Here is a 14484-nt window from a genome sequence, read left to right as displayed (position 1 = left end):
ATTTCTCAAAGTTTCGGAGAAAAACAGGATTCAAGATGTTGATTTCAATCAACTGACATGCTTGAACTTTTACTCATGAATCAGCTGATCTTGGAGGTAGAAATGAAATGAGATCGCCAAAATAATAAATCACATGTGGAGAAGAACCGTGGAAGTAAGTGAACAGTAATGTAGTAATGTTGTAATGCAGTCATGCTGTATGATGATGAAATCATAGGGATGGTGTTTTTGGCTGCTAAATCATATAGTGCTGAAAACAAAACCAAAAAGTGGAAAATATGGGACGTTAAAGTGAGGAACAGGTTCAAGCAGTGTAAAAATAAATAAACCTTCCAATGAGGTTAACGGAGAACTCTGGGTGGCGTTCTGAATTTCTGTCATCGCTGCAATGTTAAAAAGAGAACTGAGCTTTGATCACTAAGATGCAATGCTTTGTGCCCACGGACAGCATACAGTCCAAAGCCTTTATCTTCTCAAGCCATCTCGAGTGGAACAAACAGAGACAAATTTACAGCAGAGATCACCTGATGTTGTTTTCATTCAATTTCATTCAAATTTGGTGGCCAGAAAGTTCCTAAGCCATTTCAAATGTCAGGCACCGCATACAGATGGCAGCCTCAGCTTGGTTATATCCCATATCAATATGAGTCACGAGTGGACTGATTCCAGTAGAAATAATGCCTGGAGAGGTATATTAGAGGAACCATAACTCATCTGTTCTGTCATTGAAGTGTGTCTTATCTCATCACTCTGATCAGATGTCAGAATCCACTATGTCCTCTGCGTCAAAACTGCAGTCACGTCTGCTTATTTTATTCCTCATTTTGCTTAACATAAACACACTGTAGGTCAACATTTGCATGGTACTAAGAAACTTAACAGACTTAAACAAAGACTCCATTGAAATGTTCAAGTTGTTGGTGTTCTTTGCAGTGTCCAAAATAGGCACAAACAGCGGCTATGTTCAAATTAACATTTCCCTTTCAGGGAACCTTTCTTAAAAGAACCATTTCTTCCCTTACTGTGGTGAATATATTAATAATAATAATAATAAAAACCTTTTCCACTATAAAGGAACCTTTTGAGCAATGGAAGTATTCAATGGATGTTATTAAAGTTTCTTCATGGAACCACAGAAGCAAATAAAGAGACTTTATTTTTAAGAGTGTACACTTTGGGGTTGTACAGTATTTAGCAGTATTCCCTGATCTGAAAAAAAATTAAGGGGTGGAGCACATTATGAATAATTAATAATAATATTTAGGTGATGTAGAGTAGCCATTGCCATTTGGCTTCTGTATGTTTTTTAATTTGTCATTTCAGCGGCCAACCATTTAGTTTCACACTGCTGCAAATCATTAAATGATGCAAAAAAATAAAATAAAAAAAATCTAAAACATAATAAATATTATAATAAAATAACCTGGGATTAAGAACCTTATTTCGGGACTCAAAGCTATAGCTTGCGTATAAGCTTGTTTGGGGTCTGAACCTGCAGCATTTGGGTTTCCCTACTAAGCTTAACCATCTAAACTAAAACTTTTAATTTCAAACATATTCTGTGTGGATCTTCTCTGTGAGCATATTTAAGTGCAACCAAAGCTGACAAATGAAACCTGCAATTCAGACCCACCTCAGTGCTGCCAAACATACAGTACATATACAGTATATGAAAAAGGTCTATACATATGTGTCTTGTTAAATGGAAACTTCGTTGGAAAAACAAAACAATTTGCTGGTGCTTTTTTCCATTTCATCAGAAAAATGTTTCTAGGACTTTAAACTCTTTGAAAACCTTTTTTTTCCAAATCATGTTGTTTCACGAATGTATTTTTCAACAAATGATGAAAAACAGGTGTGAGCGGTTTCTGGTTTTATTTCTGTAAATCAATTACCCATAAAATACTGATAGAAGGCATCGCTTTCTAGATAAGTGAATACGCAAAAGAAGTGTTTTATCTTTTGCCAAGAGTAAAACAAGGAAAACTGAGGCCACGATTTGCATTCCCTAAACAAATGCTTAAATGACTAAATAAGCAGCAATGTATTATTCACACACACACACACACATATATATATATATGCACACACACACACACACACACTTATATACAGTAAAAAAATAACAATGAATTTCAAGGTAAAAGAGTGTAAAAATGTTACAGTAAAAAGCTGTTAAATGGTTTGCAGTAAATTCCCCTACTAAATACCTTCTTTAGCTGCTTGTGATGGGCTTTGGTTCATGATGTGACTTTTTCATCACCACCTGCATTTGGTGGTTATCAGTGTATTACAAAGCTACAAAACAGACTCCAGTACTTCAATAGGTTGGTATATTTACATTATATCAGTTAATGAAATTGAATGAAATTTTTATTACAACTGTAAAACCTAAAATGTTGCTACTGTATTTTTTACGGTAAAATTTATCTTTCTTGGCCTTGCCTTGTATCTTTATTATTATCATTATATATAATTCTATCATTATATGCTTATTTTTTTATTTACTTCTGACAACTGATTTTTGTAATAATCTATACCAATTTTACTTTTGTTATTTTTGTTGCACCAGTTTCTTTGCCAATAAAATTACCTTCAAATTCATATCAGAGGCAAACCTCTCTAATCTTCTTCAGACTTGGTCATCTGATTTAGAGAGCTTGTTCCTCATATCACCTAAATTCCAGGACGTCTTGGTGGTGGAGTTTTGTAAGGCATTGCCTTATCTGATAACCGCTCCTACACTGTCCCCTTTTTCCGGAAGATGGATCAGGTCATTTCCCTAAAAGTCAAAAAACAGTCGAAGCATGAATGCAGCTTCTTGACTTCTTAATGACTCAGATTTTTTAATTGATAACAGTGCCCGCTTTTAGTGAAGCGTTAACCACATGAAGGGAAGCTGCTGTTAAATTACAGCCTTAAAGGCATAGTCTCCTACTCAAATCCAAGCAGCCTGATCTGGGTTAATACGACTTCCCCTCAGGCTTTGAAGTCTTAGTCACCTTTAAATGCCAGATATTGAGAAATATTCAATGAGTTATCCTAAAAGAATTTGAATCCAAAGTGGGTTTTTTCCTAGTGTTGCACACAGGTTGATTTCAGCGCTGCATATTTGAAAAGTGTTCACAGGCATCAGTGTGTTCTAGACTGAGATCCATATGGTCTTTACTCCAGTCTTCTGTGTCACATGATCCCTCAGAAATGATTCTAACATCTTGTATGCTATTATGTGTAGGGCTGTACATCTCAATAAAAGTTATTTACACAGGAAGTGACGGATCCCAGGAATTGCAGCTTAGAGCCAGTTCATCTCCTTAGATTTACAATGTACCATGGCCAAATACTTTTGGTTCCAAACCACTGATAAACCGTGATTTGACAAATATTCCACTAAATCAGTCCAGTCAACCATAAAAAAAGCAACGCTATCAAGTCGGTATGTTAATAGCATGCCGAAATGCAACAGAACACAACATACTTGAGTGCAATTATTGTTGGATAATTATTGCAGTGTACACTCCTGATTGGGTTTGTCAGGAATAGGGTTTTAATTATAGACAAACAGATCTTTAAATGTAAATCAGACACAAAGTCGCTGTTGTTTGTGTTCTGTTCTGCTAGTTAAGTCTGGATATGTTGTGTGTGTTTTGTCTTATATTGAGTACATGTTCAACAGCCATCAATACAAAATTTTTGAGCAAATAAAACTTGACATAATTTGTAGGTCCAGATGGAATTAGATCTATGGGAGAAGCAGATTTATTTTTGCATTTTCCACACTGATTTTGTGGGGTGGGGTATGGGATTGTGGATTTTTGTGGAATGCATTTAAACGTAGAGAAAGGGTTCATTCACCCCAAAATTCTACATTTATGCACAATTTAAAAAATAAAGGTTCCAAAGGAGTTTTCACACCAACAGCATAGAACAAAGGCTACAGAGAATCTAGTTCTTAAAAGAACGCCCCCCCCCCTTCTTCTTTTATAAACATTTTAATAATTTAAATAACCTTTTTCAGTATAAAGAGGCTTTTGTGGAATGTTATGTTTCCATTGATGTTAAAGGTCCCTCGTGGAACCATAAATGCCAAGATAATGTTGTTCTATGAATTTCTTTCAGAAACATATAAGATTACATTTTGAACAGTTTTTATCCATACAATGGACTTTCAAAAAACACTGAGTGAATAATAACATTTTCTGAATGAACACTCTTATTTGTAGCAATTGTATCAATCAGATTAGCCTAATATTCAATAAATGAACACGCAAGGGTCATGGGATTTGTAGAACTTTCTGGAGATCCGTAGATGCGAATTCTGTGTGACCCTGGGTGTCTAAAGCTCTTCTTTCCCATTGTTGTCATTTAAAACATGCCGTAAAATCACTGCAGAACAGCAGTCTTCCAATCCATACATCTTTTAAATGGGCAAAATTGCCTTATTCTGTAAAATCAATGCGCCTGTGACTTTTGTTACACACGTCCTCTGAATTCTTTAGTGTTCCCTCACATTAATCTGACCACAGATCAGTATCTAAGGTGCTCCTTTGTGCTTGGCTTACAAGCATTTGCAGTGACATCATTTTATGTGATCACTCACGGTCAAAGCTCGCAAGCTGCACAGGATTGAATAACTGCCGCACAATGGCTCATTGTCCCTAAACATGAGATTTGCAGAACATAGAAATTGCAGAAGCACCCAGCAGTCAATGCTTTCGTGCCCAGCTGGCATCATAAGATGGCATGAAGTCCTGCATGATTAAGTCATTTTGATTTAAGTCAAATTAAATTAAATTAAATTTATGCATTTAGCAGATGCTTTTATCCAGAGTGACTTACAGTGCATTCAGGCTATCAATTTTTACCTATCATAAAATCATTACATAAGAATACATCAAACTGCATTCAAAATCCATTTAAATATAATGTTTCAATTACTGTGTTGCACTTAAAAGACAGCTGCCTATCTAGGCAGTAAATTTAGAGGCAGCTCAGCAAGATGTGCTACACAGCTACTAGTTGGCCGCGATTTTGCCTTGGGTGACATTTTCTCCTGAATTCTAACTGCTGCAGTGGCAGAGAAGCCTTTGTTTTGGTCAGATGGCAACTTTTTAGGAGTGCTGACACACTGTTGAGGCGACAATTGATTCCAGAAGACCTTCTGGGTGTAAAAGGAAGAACTGTGGGTAACATACTTTGCCATACCACAAGCATCTAACTGCCATAACAGCTACTCCTGTTCTGACCTGTTTTCCACAATAGGTCATTGACAAATGTTTGGATGAATAGTTTGGGTTTAAACAAGCATGGAAACGTTCCAAGCTTTAATTAAGAATGTCTTATCAAAATCCATCATTCTTGTTCTTGGACCCTAACTACCAAGTTCTGGCCAGCAGAAGTGAAGAGAAAGCGTGCCATCACTAAAATACTCAAACCACCATTTACTAAACACTGAAGCATAAATACACAGTGTCTAATGAAGTCTGGCTTCTCGACAGGGAAGACTGGAGTCTCTGCTCTGACCCCAGGGCTGGGGTTGAGTATGCACTAAAAAGTAAATTAGCCCATTTTCATTAGCAATGCACTAAATTGGAACACATATTCATACATTCAGATTCAAATAGACTCGGCAGAAGAGTAAAACAACACTCTAACCATGTGTTGGACTAAATGTTGCAATAGCTTTTAACATTCTGGGAGCAGCAGGGGAGATAAGAGGAACTAACATTTGTAACATTTACTTTCTTTTAAACTTTGTGATTATCTGGTTGTGATCAGCCTGGAGAACACCCAATATAGTACATTTTTCTCAAGAAAAAGGGGAAATTTTGAAAGCATGGTAAGTTCCAACATTTAGATCCAGATATGTATGACATATGTGGAACACAAAAATGGATTTTAATAGAGAAGTATATAGTATAAGGTTTTCAGTCTTCAAAATGGGGCAAAACAGCATCATGAAAACTAGGGGACCTCAGCAAATCTCCAGGGGGGGCAATTAATACTCTTAATTAACATCATAAAAACGCAAAAATAAATAAATCAACGTATCTGACGTCTTCTGAAGCCATATGATATATTAATGTGAGGAACAAACCAAAATGCAAATTGTGATTCACTAAAAACCATCCTACTGTATCTAAAGTAATTTCACAAGTTTGGTGAACTGCAATCATTATCAAGACAAGGAATGATGGGATGATTGACAACAAAACTAGCGCAACATGAACATCAAGGGCAATTAATATTTTCAGTATGGTGCTTTTTTTGTTCTATTGACAGAAAAGAGCACATCTTGCTGAACGTAAAGGACAGGCACAAAGGCGCAACCTCAGGGTAAATAGCATATATGACAGAGTTTCCCGTTTTGGGTGAACTATTACTTTTAAAAAGTTCATTCAGTTGCCAGTTATGTTAAGAAAGTGAGAGTCAACCCCACCAGCTGGGTCTTTGTATTATTAGCTCTATAAGCTCTATACATCTAGCTCTATATATTAGCTGTATTATTATTTTTGGCCTTTCAGCTCAGCCAAGAAAGTCACTTTTGCTTTCTCTCACCCAACAGACAACTTAAAAGGGATTTGAAAAGAAAGGAAACAGCCGAGATCAAATGTAATTTGTCTGAATAGTGAGGAAACACTTCTTTATTTTCAGTTCAAAGGGGCCTTATAGGAAACCCAAAGTACATTGAAAGTCTATTCAACAGCCACTTCCTCAAGTCATTAAAGGAAAACCTATACTGGCACAAGTCCAGAATCCATTCTGTTATGAGTTTAAATGGAGTAAAATGATATTTCCCAGACTAATCGTATTTATCCAAATACTGATTTGAGTTGAAATCATTACCTTACCTGTGTATTATTATAAAGCTTCTGCTAAGAAAAAAACAGTCCATTACAACATACAAAACAACATTGAGGTGATTATCGCTACAATCAATGATCGAGATTTATCTACATAATCCATTTTCCAGTGAAAAGATGACAACTAGGGTATACCGGATCTATATGAGCTCAATCCATACTTTTGTTTAGAAATGATTTCTACTCAGAAAGTGCTAGTAAATTTCACGAATAATACATTGAATGAAACATTTTGTACATTTTGAAGCACAAAGACTGAATTATTAGGCTACTTTACGTAAAACATACTCCAATAACGTGTTTCTTTATAACTTCACATGATCATATATATATATATATATATATATATATTTATTTAATAAATTCCATCTGCCTTTCCATCTTGCTTGATTTTCACACTAAAGAACGATTAGGTGTAAATGAGCAGAGGTGGAATCCAGACAAATACACACAAGGGGAGAGTGTCAATAATCCCACAGCAATCCCACACATAAATAACCCACTTCTGCTGGATATAACAGTAACACAGTACTTTTGCATACAAAAATGTGCAATGTCCCCCTTATTATACGTGAGATTCAGTGGGAAAGAGTGTTTGCATCACAGATGTTCCACTTCATGGAGGTCCGAAAGACCTTTTAATTGTGCTATCCCACTCCACCTGACGTGACACAAATAAAACACTGATTTGAAGCCATTTGGCGGGGGAACAATACTCATGATACAGAAACACATTTGTTACCTCGATATAACAGGATGTAGATAGAACATGTCTCTGGGGACCCATTGAGGGCAGATGCATCACGCATTCGGGAAGTGTTTCTGTTCATATTCACTTGGCCACTAAGCTGGATTTTTTACATACTTATGTACAGTCATAGAAAAAGCAATCTGCCATCCAGGCAGTTGGACACATTTATCTTCTTCAAAGTGTCTCCAGGCCTCTCTCTGAGGTCCTAAAACATTTTATCTAAATGTATGTCGAAAAAACGACACCTGACAGTTAACACAGTAGTTTTTGGATATTACTAAGCTGAATAAATTCCCAATCTGTATAATTTTCTTTCTTTTGTGGAACACTAAATATATTATGAATAAATAGTTTTTGTTCATGCAATGAAAGTCAATGGTGTCCAAAACAACACTGGACCCCATCAACTTTCATTGCATGGACAAAAACCTTTTCAAATATCTTCTCTTCTAAAAAAAATAAAAAAAAATAAAGTCATTCAAATAAAATTGTCCTTCAAAAATTACATCCACTCAAAAAAATCCACATCTCCAAAAAAACAAAACAAAAAACAAACAAACCTGAAACAATAACAACAGTTGAGTTTAGAATTACAAAAGAAACTAATTGCAAGCTTAGAAACGCGTTGATTCAACAACTAAAATGACATGTATATTTATCCAACTGAATAATAAACAGAAAACACTGGTGTGAAATTATGGATGCTGTACCAAAGCACATCTATAAATAATAAGCTTGATGGGAGCCATATTATTGAGGACAAGTCTGAAAATATATTTTCCCTTGGCTGTGGCCGATGTGGCAGAAAGACATTTAAATGTCAGTTTGTTTAATGGTTCCTGTCTGTCCTGCAAGAGCGTGATTATCACAAATAAGATTCCAAAGCTAAATATGTCTTTGTATTTTCCACAGTCACTGCTAATTAAATCTGTCCGATGTAAAGTGAGCGTGCATTCCACTACATTCTGAAAACTGGCTCGGGATTAAACCAGGAGGGCAGCAACTACACTGCTCGAGGATCCGTTGGGCTTGATTTATGGAGATGTGTATTTCGCTGGGATTTCTGGACAATGTAAATGGAAACATGCGATGATACTTATCACTCATAAAAGTTCATGAAAAAAAAACCTCGTACAAAAAGCCCACATTTGGCTTTGGCCTTGAGGAAGAGTGAACTATAAAACTCAGGATATCAGAAGTGAAGCTGTAAGCCAGTCTAGCTGCTGCTGGATAACCTGAACTTCTACCAGACCCAGATACAAATTAACTACTGAAAGACAAGAAATCAACAGAAAGGCTGCAACAGTGCACATAAACACTATTGATGGAAGTGAAAAATCCAGACCACCAATAAAAATGTGCCTGTGTTGCCTTTATTACTCATGTAATACAAATGTTTCATTCCAAATTAAAATATCAATATTAAATATTCTCTTAGTATTTTCTGTCCTTTCCCTACTTTTTAAATATCTTCTCTATGACTCATTACAGATGATTTTTTTTAAATTCTCATTTTGATATTATCACACATGATCAACTTCTCTGATTACTGAATTAAAGATATTAATAAAAATGTGCATGTGATAATATTTGGAATAATTGCAAACAAAAATGTATTAAAGTTTTTTCTAATTATTTTTATCGTCACAGAACAATATTGGTCTGTTTTAACCTTTATATTTATTTTAAAATGCCTATAAAAAGTATATGCTCAGTACAGTTAAAAAATAAATAATAATAATAATAATAATAATAATATATACAATTAAAAAATACGTACAAAAGCTTAATTGTTTGCTCTTTACAATAGCTGAGCTGTGGGGAGGGGTCAAATATGCGGTTTTTGGAGTTTAATGAAATCACCCTTGTTTTCGGGCCCGATTGCTCCCGTTTTTCCGGACTCCATAAATGAACAAATCCCTTTCATTCACCTATCAGGTTTAATTCATGTGTTTATTTTTGTTTCGGGACCTAAGGATGGAAGCCTGGAGGGGGAGGGTGGGCCTGCTTCAATTTCCACTGATTCATTTACGTATCCGCCTTCATTCACAGACTTAAAGAGTCTTGAACAATACCAGCCAACTGTATTGTTGATGAAAACCATAAAGGAGGCTTTTAATTGGGCTATTTATCCTCTACTTAAGTCATGCACTGTGCCTGGTCTGTTCAGGATTGTGTTCACACATACACACACACAAGGCCTTCTCCTGTTGCACCGGCTGTCTCCTGCGGAAAGTTTGGGGCCAAATAATTACAGCTGCTCATGATCAAAGCTAGAACAATGTCCAAGACAAATACAATCGCGGCATCGAATAGCACCACAGCAGAAGATATATGGGAAATCAAGATTGCCAACAAGTCCCAGCTAAACACATGGCTAAAGGCCAAGCAGATGTAACCATACACTCATATTTCCTTAATAGGTAATTAATTATGCAAACAAAGCTCAGGTAATCTGCAGTGGCCAAAATGTGAGATTTCTTTCAAGCAGGGCTTTTGGGAAATGGTACAAATAAACACCATGTGTGTTAAGATGAGCACATTGTTGACGGATATATTTATGATCTCACAAATTTCCTACTCTATTTGCATGCTGTCAGGATAGTATCTTCAACTTGAATGCAAATGCCAGTTTGGTCGTATATCATCAGCTTGTGTTTATTTATGGCCCAATACCGTGAGAGAGAACATAAACCAATCCAAATGACTTCTCTAACCTTTCTTTTTATAGAAATACATAGTACAGTATTATGAAGTTGCATGCATTTTTGGGTGTTTAGTCCCATTACCAGACGGTAAGTCATAAAGCTGATATGATTTCTTATAATTAAGGCGATGCTTAATTATTTTATTTTATCATGTTTTTTTTTTTTAAGTACAGGTACACATTGCAGATGTATATGCAGAGGTAAATACAAGTCATTCGAATATTTATTTCCTTAAAAAGTTAATATTGTGACTCATTATGACTTAATAACTGAATTAGCAAATAACCCTGCACTACTGACGCTGTACGTGTTTACTTCGAGAGGTACCCCCTCAAAGGTGGTCTGTAACTGCTAGTGATAAACAAATAAACTCATGTTTCTCTTCTCACTGATAACATCTCAGTCTCCTGATTGAGGAAGAATGGATAAAAGGAGAACAGTGTAGCATCAGGACACATTCAGATGGCGCTGACGCAAGAGGATGCTCCACAAAAGCCATTGCATTTGAATACAGTAGCGAGTCAGTAAGCGGTAATGCTTTCTTAATGCATCGTTATGACCTATAAAGCATACAGTGGATGATAGCATCAGTGTTACCGTCGTCATCAAATCATTGTGGCCAAAAGGCATGAAGAACTGCTGACAGCTTTCAATCAGACAGACAACTTCCCTATGGCTGATAATTTGACTTAGTGCAGCGCATTACCTGAGAAAGAAATGTGCAGACACAAGAAAATCAAACTGTCAGAATCAAGTCTGCTGCTTATTTGTGTTTTTTTATATAATCACTTAAACTTGAAGAGGCCATCTGAGTGACTTGTAAAGCTGGAGTCAGTGCTAGCACAATGAAATATATATACAATCACGCTGACAGGGATTTTAAGTGGAAGTGATGTGGGTGACCGCATGAGCTGAACGCAGCTGTGCTTCAAGGATACACTGTTTTCTTTCAAATCAAGGTGTAAATATATGTAGAAACCAGCGTATCCTTGTGGCGCGGCTGACACAGAAGAACGTAAACTGCCTGCGTTTTTGTTTTATTTGTGTACAAACAGTTTTCTCCTCGCTTTTAATAACGTTACTGTTGAACCACTGATGACAGATGTAGTATTCTGACAATGCTTTTCATACTTTTCTGTCACAAGCCTCCCGGTTTTCATCCAAAATCTCTTCAATTGTGTTCCGAAAATTTAAAAATCTTTTACAGGTTTGAAATTACATGGGGTTAAGTGATTAATGACAAAATTGTCATTTTGTGGTGGAGTATCCCTTTAAATACTGTTTATTAGGAGTGCCAAATAGTGACCAATAAAAGAGCAATCTGGAAATGCAAAGCGAATTAATAACTCGCTGGCAAAATAGGCTTCAAGACTGAAAAAATATAAACTTACAAAAGATTTATATAAAAATAGACTGCTGAAAATGTGAATAATATTGAAATAGAAAAATGTTGTTTTGATTACAGTATTTTACAATACGGTTTTCATTGTAGATCCATAGAACAAGACTTTAAAAAAAAAAAATACAAATAAATTGATCGAAATTGAGCTTAAAAAAAAACACTACTAGGACTCTACTAGTAAAATTATCTTCAATTTGTGTGATGGCTCATGATACTGGAAATTCTAGCACAATTCATTTTAATTATTAAAACAAACACACACACACACACACACACACACACACACACTATAAAACTCACCAGAATCTGTGTGGCCTTTTTTGAACTAGCAGGTGAAATGAATAACATAGACTTTTTGTATACTTTCACAGTAACTGATTTTAAGTACAGTATATGTATGTATGTATATCTAGGATATCTTGTTTACTTACAATTGGCTCACACTTGACTCCTTGAAACAGCAGATTTCAACAGCTCCTGTCATTTAAACATAGCATATGCATAATTTAGTTAGCGAAAAAGCCTTAAGGCATGCTGTCTGATACTGAGACGACTGAGTTTGAATCTTTTTGTAATGACAAATAGCTCTATCACTTACCCAGGTAGGTGGCATGAGGATGGAGCGCTGCCATACAGTGTGAAGACACTCATACGTGAACGAGGACAAGATGAGGAGCGCGAGAGGCTTGACTGTCATGTTCTCCGCCTCGCTGCCTCGTGGGACTGGAATAGTATATCTTGAGTCCTCAGATGCGTCTCTTTGATGTGAACATGCCAGGCCGTAGCATTTGATGTGTGATACCCCTCTATCCGTGTGATCTCTTCATTTCAAACCCCTCATATCTGAGGTAATGTCCTATGTATCTTTCAAAATCTGTAGATATGCCAAACCAGATGAAAGCAGATCGAAAGGAAAAGGATGTAGTAGTAACTGAAAATCATGAATGTTTGTGACTGATGTATCAAGTATCAGACATTGCAGGAAATGACATGTGGAACAAAGCAAATATTTATATGTATATTATATATGTTAATATTATTCATGTTAAATTTACTTTATTTCAGATTTAGTTAGTTTTACTTCAAGAGATTAAACGGTCATAATTTACTCACCGTAAAATCGTTCCAAACCTGTACGAGTTTCTTTCTTCCGTTCAGCACAAAAGAACATATTTTGAAAAATGTTTGTAAACAAACAGTTGATGGATGTCAATAGTTGCCATCAACTTATTGGTTACCAACATTCTTCAAAATATCTTCTTTTGTGTTTAATCTAGTGTTTAAATTATCCCTTTAAACATTTTTTTTTTCAGTTAGTTGGCAAGTCAACTCTTATTTTCTCAGTTTTGTTTAGTTTCAGCTTTTGTTTATTTTATTTCAGATAATTTTCAATTAACAGTTTTTAGTTTTAGCTGCAGTTCAAGATAATAACCCAGCTTTGTTGTCCTTTTATAGGACGCAGATTTAGTCATGGATGGCTTTGAATGGAAGTAAAAGCAGATGCAGGGGAAATGGAAAGGAAAAAACGTGTCTGGGCTTCATGTAACAGTTTAATCTACCGGTACAGCCGATGATGTCACATGATGGAGTGGTGACACTAATTAGTCATGGAGGATGTGTGGTAATGCATGCGAGTTAGCGGCCACTTTCCACACATGGGTACAAATGGGAATCAAAAGTTTCAGGCAAAATTTGACTTCTTTTTCAACAAAGATTAAGAGAAACAAGGTGCATAAACTTCAGAAAATGTTCATACACTCAGGAGGTCAAGGTTTATATTATGCCCCTGCGCACTTGCACGTTCCTATAATCAGAAAACGTAATACACAAGCACATGACGTCACAGTTCTCACAAATTTACGTGTGTGTAGTTGACACAGAGACAATAACGGTATTGCGTTGCACTTTGAAACATGTTTTCAAGTTTGTTTCAAGTCCCCCAAACCATGTAAATGAACAATCAAAATATAAAAAGTTGCAATCTCGAATATCTAAAATAAAATAATTATTTTGGCAGAAACTAATATGCAAAGTGATAAAAAAAAAAAATTAAATCATGCATTTCCTGGGAAGTGAACCCATGACCTGGGCATTGCTAGAACCATATAATACTATATAGTATTAAAAAAAAAAAAAAAAACTTTTTCTTACAGTAATGCTCACAGAATTGATTAGCTGAGTGGACAACTACAATTTTTGTAAAAAAAAAAAAACCTTAAAATAACCTTACCAATGTACCTTCCAACCACAATGTAGACAAGGTGTCTAAATGATGTCACTTCCTGGGTGTCACAATTTTATAAAATGTTTCATTTTTTTTAAGAGAGGAAAAAATTGTGTGTTTGATTTTGGTAATAATTAGGTATTTTAATAATTATTTTTGTGGCTTTGTTGTATGATTTATATTGGCAGATGCAGTCAAGACCTATGAACTGGAAAGGTTTGAGAAAAAGACATGAACTGTTATGTACGATCCAAGAATCTAGAGTTTGTATACTTAGAAATAAACAAACCTATTATTTATTTGTCAGGAAAACACTTGCCGTCCTGACAAAGATGTGTGTACTGTCAACAACAACAACAAATATTTGTACTGCAATAATTCTTTCCCCATCACCTTTCAAAACAACTTCACTCACCCATCTTTATGTGTTAAGGATACTGTAATGATTTCCGCATGACTTGTTGCATTTACCTTTATGGTGGTTTGCATTTTCAGCACTGGAGGGAAGGTCAAAAGGGCCGAGGCTCTTACTGCAG

This window comes from Carassius gibelio, chromosome A1 (genome assembly GCF_023724105.1).
Source record: "Carassius gibelio isolate Cgi1373 ecotype wild population from Czech Republic chromosome A1, carGib1.2-hapl.c, whole genome shotgun sequence".
Lineage (NCBI taxonomy): Eukaryota > Metazoa > Chordata > Actinopteri > Cypriniformes > Cyprinidae > Carassius > Carassius gibelio.
The sequence above is the reverse complement of the archived record's forward strand: the minus strand, read 5'-3'. Positions refer to the sequence as shown.